At 43.7% G+C, this 6010-nt stretch overlaps 1 long non-coding RNA gene across 1 annotated transcript; it reads left to right on the top strand.

Annotated features, from left to right (window-relative positions):
• The first annotated feature begins 787 nt into the window (after nucleotides 1-787).
• On the top strand, nucleotides 788-5987 carry LOC144325143 (uncharacterized). The gene is made up of 3 exons (XR_013390455.1): nucleotides 788-891; nucleotides 3779-3842; nucleotides 5916-5987. It is a non-coding gene; the product is annotated as an uncharacterized LOC144325143 (long non-coding RNA).
• Nucleotides 5988-6010: the final 23 nt, after the last annotated feature.

Here is a 6010-nt window from a genome sequence, read left to right as displayed (position 1 = left end):
GGATGAACTTTGAGGTCAGAGACAGATTAGTTCAGCTGCTAGTTACAATTTGTGAGTGAATTGGGCAGGAGTGGCGGAATAGGGAATCTGGTCTGAGGTAAAAGCCTTCAGAGACTGGCGTCAGCAACAGCATCTCTGCAATCTTTAGAAAGTGTCATCAAGTACCTGTACTTACTTACTTACTTACTTACCCAAAGTAAGTATCAGTATTCCCTTATTGGAGAAAGGGAGGGAATTCAAATCAGTTCATATTTAAACATGCACCTGCTAAAATCTGCCTAAAGAGATGACGAAACACAGCTATCATTTGCCATTTACACTTCTCCAAATTTTGCAGTGCAGTTCTCCAGTCATGAAATGTATCCAAAAATACATACACTGGGATAAAGTGTCCAAAAAAATGCATATATTAGTGAAAGTGGTATAGAAGTATACAAGTGGAATACAATGCGCTCTTTTAGGGGAAATTGTTTTGTAGATTTGTGTTAAATTGTGTTAGAGCACAATTTGCATGAAAATGTTGAAGAATTGTCATGAGGTCCTAATTTTTTAAAAATAAAATTGCATAGCATATCTCCCAAGAAATCAGCATAAAATTCTCATTGCAGTGTTGTGCCAAAGAACTATCAGCATATCCTGGCCTTGGCATTTGCTGTCAAGGAGATCAATGAGAACCCCGAGATCTTACCAAATATCACCTTAGGATTCCACATCTATGACAGTTACTTCAATGAAAGGATGACCTACCAGGCTGCTCTGAACCTTCCCTCCACATTTATGCCCAACTACAAGTGCAACACCCAGAAACACCTGGTGGCAGTTATTGGGGGACTGGACTTTGATACCTCCCTCCAAATGGCAAACATCTTGGGCATCTACAAGATCCCTCAGGTAAGATTCTGCCTTGGAGACTTCATACTCATTCAACATGATCTTTTCTATGCAGAAAGGTTTTGTACTATAGAGAAATAGTTGTGACTGACAAAGGAGGGTGGCCCTGCCTTTCACAAAAAGTGTCCGGTATGCTTTGCACAATTTATTAAAGTGTGTAGCATAAAATTGTCAGGTAGTAATTTTTTTTTAACCAACAACCAAAACACAAACAGTGAAAAGAAACAGTGAAAAACCCCAGGTGCCTGATGCATTGGGTATACATAATCAATAATAACATATTCAAATCAACCATATGTACAATTCTATATACCTTAACACTCCTCCCTCCACAAGGTTTATTTAACTTTTAACATTTTAATTGCCCCAAATTGTTCAAACCTGCCCAAATAATTCAATATTTTCTCAAACCAATCCTCCTCCTTCTCACTGACCTTAAACCCCTTCATTTTATGTATCTTCACAGTTAGATATTCTAAGATTATAATATTTTCCAATTTTTCCCTCCATTGGTTCTCCCCTAGCTCTTCTGCATTTTTCCAACTACTCGCTATAACCTGTCTGGCTGCAGTTACCATCAATTTTACCCATTTACATTCCTCTTGTTTCTACGGTGCTACTCAGGCTAATAAGAACCATTAATTTAGATATTTCCACCTTCCTACCCACAATTCACGATATTTCTATACCAATCTGTTTCCAGAATTCATTAACTAACGGACAATCCCAAATTGTCAGGTAGTAATGAGCCATCAGCAGCATTTAAATATCTCTGCTGTAGTTGGGCTTTCCTCTCCCCCCTTATTAAGCACATTGGCAATTTTTCTCTGTTGGAGGAATGAGTAGAATATGTTCCATGCCTCCCCTGACCCCTCTAACTAGTCTGGTGTCTCAAGTGCAGTGGATGATATACTTGAGTTGGTTTCTATCTCAGGCAGCAGAATGTCTTTGACTGGGCTTGGCCTCACTCAATGATCCAAAAAGTGTGAATGGTATGGGAGAAAGTGGTCCTTTATATAAATGAGTTCCTGAAAATACAGGGCTTTTAAAGGTCAATACTAGGACTTTGAATTGAGCAATCTGACAAAATCCTGACAGCTGTTTTCTGTACCAGCTGAAGCTTTCTGCCCCTCCTCCCAATACAGGCTTAAAACATTTAATTCATCTGCAGGAGATACTGATAGACTTGTGGGACCTCTCCGCAACCCACTGTAAATTGGGGTGCCTATCAAGAAAATATTAAAAGGGAACCAGAGAGCCATCAATAATCTTGTGGTGAATTTCTTTTGAATGAATGGGTGGCTGTCATGTGCCAGAAAATAGCATTTTCCTATTCATTCTTACTCAATGGCAAATCACCACACCATTGAAAGGACTATAGAGCACCTGCAATGAATGGAGAAGTTCCTGGGCTCGATCCATTTCACCTCTAGGTAGGTCATTTGAATGTGTCTTTCCACTCAGTGTTAACAAAGCTGAGCTAGATCGATCAATGTTCTGACGTAGTTGTAGGCACCTTGCTGTGTTCTGTCTTTTCCTCCACTTTTCTGGCTGGAGAATAACCAACTGGCAGTCAATTTCCTGAAATGGGAGGCTGTCCTGCTTCCATCTGAGGTATTTAGCTGTGGGATGCTTTCATTCCCAGCAGTAGGAGGGGAGATAGCAGCCATAGTATGCGGGGAGAGGACAGCACCATCCACTGAGTGCCTGAGCTACAATCAAGATTTTTGTAGATCTCAGGATGCTTTCCAGACTGTCACTATTTCAATTGCATATCAGCAAATTCTGGTTCTGCAGTTAAAAGTGATTCAGAATTTGTGAGCCAAACTACTCCCCACCCCCAAATGATGGGAAAATGAACAGGAAATGTGGGATAACATTTGCTTGATGCAACATTGTCTAAGCACCTCACAAGAAAATCATGATGTCAGCTATTTATTGAGTATTCATTATCCACAGAGGCTAAATGTGCCACCTCTCCCAGCTTTCTGGAGCGTACCTCCCTGGGGAAACGGTCTGATCTTGCCTTCTAGATAAGCAGGCAATGAATGCACATTTACAAACTCTGCCCCGTTATTTCCTTTTAGCTCACTTATGGCTCCTTTGCTCCAGAGGATGCTGGTCAAAGCCAATCCACTCCTTTCTACAAGATGGTGCCCAATGAAGCCCATCAGTACACTGGGATTGTTGAGTTACTTCTGCATTTTGGTTGGACGTGGGTTGGGTTGCTTGCTGGAGATAATGACAGTGGAGAGAGATTTATCCGGGAACTGAAACCTCTGCTCTTCCAAAAAGGCATTTGTTTGGCCTTCTGTGAGAAAACCCCGAAAACCACATATTTGGCAGACTTTTATGATGTGCAATCTGACTTCATCCAAATCTATCAAGTTATTATGAAAAGTAAAGCAAAGGCTGTTGTTTTCTATGGAGAAACAAAGTCTATGATTGACTTGAGAGAAATGGTAGCACTTGGTGAATTGGAAAATGTGACCATGACACCTGAGGGCAAGGTGTGGATTCTGACAGCACAGCTGGATTTTGCAGCATTAACCTATCAAATGAGCTGGGATATGCAAGTCTTGCAGGGTTCCCTCTCCTTTGCTGTTCATTCAAATGTGGTACAAGGATTCACAGCCTTTCTTCAGGCACAAAATCCTTTTGAGGAAGATGGAAATGGCTTTGTCAAGCAGTTCTGGGCACAAGTATTTCTCTGTTTATTTCCAAACTCCGATACAGAGGAGCAGACCAGTGGAAGGTGCACCGGAGATGAAAAGCTGGAAGATCTCCCTTCATCTGGTTTTGAGATGAGCATGACTGGCCACAGCTACAGTCTATATAATGCTGTCTATGCCATAGCACATGCTCTACATGCCTTGTTTTTGTCCAGGACCAAATATAGGGGAGTGATGGAAGGAGGGTTGCAGGAGCTTCAGATGCTGCAGTCTTGGCAGGTAATTCCTTTCATGAGATACATTTTATTAGACCTGGGCAGTGATATGTAGAATAGTACCCTGTAAATTTCTGAGCACTTATCTAGGATCAGATTCTCCCCTTGTGTGCAGAGAAGATGCTCACGAAGGAGGATTTGATCCTCCACTGAAAGGCAGGCCTGTGCAGAGCTCTGGGCAGCCAGGTACACTTGCCCTGGGAATAGGACATCTAAGGTGGTTGTGTGGCCCCATCAGGGGCCTGCTGGACTCAAGCTATAATGTCAAGAATGCCCTGTGCCTCTCAACTGCCCTGGGCCTCAGAGAAGCTTTGCACGGGACTGCTAAGAGGAGAAAGGGGGAGTTAGCAGGAGGAGGCAGCTGGAGCTGGGGCAAGATGTGTCTGGAGCTGAGGAATTGAGCTGGGGAACAGCAAGTGCAGCACTCACAATGGTTGTCCCTGACCAGTAAACAACAAACAAGAGGACTTTGTTGTTGTTGTTGTTTAGTCATTCAGTCATGTCCAACTCTTTGTGACTCCATGGACCAGAGCACGCCAGGCACTCCTGTCTTCCACTGCCTCCACAGTTTGATCAGACTCATGCTGGTAGCTTCGAGAACACTGTCCAACCATCTCGTCCTCTGTTGTCCCCTTCTCCTTGTGCCCTCCATCTTTCCCAACATCAGGGTCTTTTCCAGGGAGTCTTCTCTTCTCATGAGGTGGCCAGAGTATTGGAGCCTCAGCTTCAGGATCTGTCCTTCCAGTGAGCACTCAGGGCTGGTTTCCTCAAGAATGGATAGGTTTGATCTTCTTGCAGTCCATGGGACTCTCAAGAGTTTAGCTCTCTCTCTTTTTTCTTGTTGCAAGAAGTTTGGGCAAATTACCCTAGCAGGCATTTAACAATTGCAAAACATGCAGCAAATAAAAGCATTTAAATATAGGCTCTATAACCTTAAAACCTTCCCTTTCCAGTGAATCCCAAACTATCCCTCTTTCCTAATACACAGGTTCAGTAAGTTATCAATTGGTTTACTTGCAATCTTCTTGAAAGGTCATATTTGTGTGCTTTTTCCATCCAGCAGTCAGAAAAAAGCTGAACGGGCAGTATGACATAGTTTGGTTACCACATGGCAAAAGTTCCTAAACTGGATAAATCTGTGGCTGAAGGGAGCAGCTCAGAGCTCCACACACAGAGAATTCTGAGCAGAACAGAAGACTCTGTTGCCACTTTCCTCACTAGATGAGCAGAAGTAACATAGTCCAAGCCTGTCCGGACAGACTTAAAGCATTAATTAGACTCAAGCATATTGGTTAAATATAAAATCAAATAACAAATAGCTTTATTGGCATCACAGTATAGAACACTTAAAATCACTGGGATAATTAAAAGGACAAATGTGAAGTTGTCAAAGGTCATAAGGGCACACTGTGATCGTGTGCACTTATATATTCTGTTTCGCCCTGTCTGTTCCGCGAAGGGATGGTTTGTTAGGAACCCTTCGGGTAAGCATGCTGGTTACATGAGGCTGGTTACCCTCCAATTCTCTTGTTGAGTTAAGATGCAAATGTTGGACTTGAAAGCCATGGGGTTTTGTGGGGTCCCCCCCCCCATTTCTTATTGGTCAGGAATGCATTGGGATTTCCCCCATGGGAAATAATGGAAGTCATCGGCTCACTAGGCAAATCCCTTCTGAACCATTTCTCAGGAAAGGATTATGTTCGCATAGCATGTATTGACAGCCTGGAGGCATCCTGAGCAGGGGCGTAGCGTTGCTTGCTGGTGCCCAGGGCAGGTGCACGGATGCCAAGTGTGGGTGGAGCGTGCTTGCCTAGCCCTCCCCCCCCCACTGGGTTCACATGCTGGAAGGGGGCAGGGCATGGAGGGTGCTCTTCACCTTGCAGTCTCACCAAGCCCCCCCCCCACCAAAGCCAGGCAGGGTGCAGGGATCTTTGTAGGGGCCTGGGGGCCTGGTTCACACACACACTAAGATTCTGCACCCGTGGCCACAGCCCCTCTGCTCCCTGCCACTGATCCTGAGTGCTAGTAAAGAGAGACATTTCATTACTTCATAGTGACTATTTTTCTTCCAATGCAGCTCCATCCCTTCCTTAGGACTGTCTCCTTTAACAACTCTGCTGGAGAAATGATATCTTTTAGTGAGAATGGAGAAGTAGATGCTGGGTTTGATAT

Source organism: Podarcis muralis, chromosome 13, assembly GCF_964188315.1.
Source record: "Podarcis muralis chromosome 13, rPodMur119.hap1.1, whole genome shotgun sequence".
Taxonomy (NCBI): Eukaryota; Metazoa; Chordata; class Lepidosauria; order Squamata; family Lacertidae; genus Podarcis; species Podarcis muralis.
Note: the sequence above shows the minus strand (reverse complement) of the source record. Positions and strands in the feature narration are given on the sequence as shown.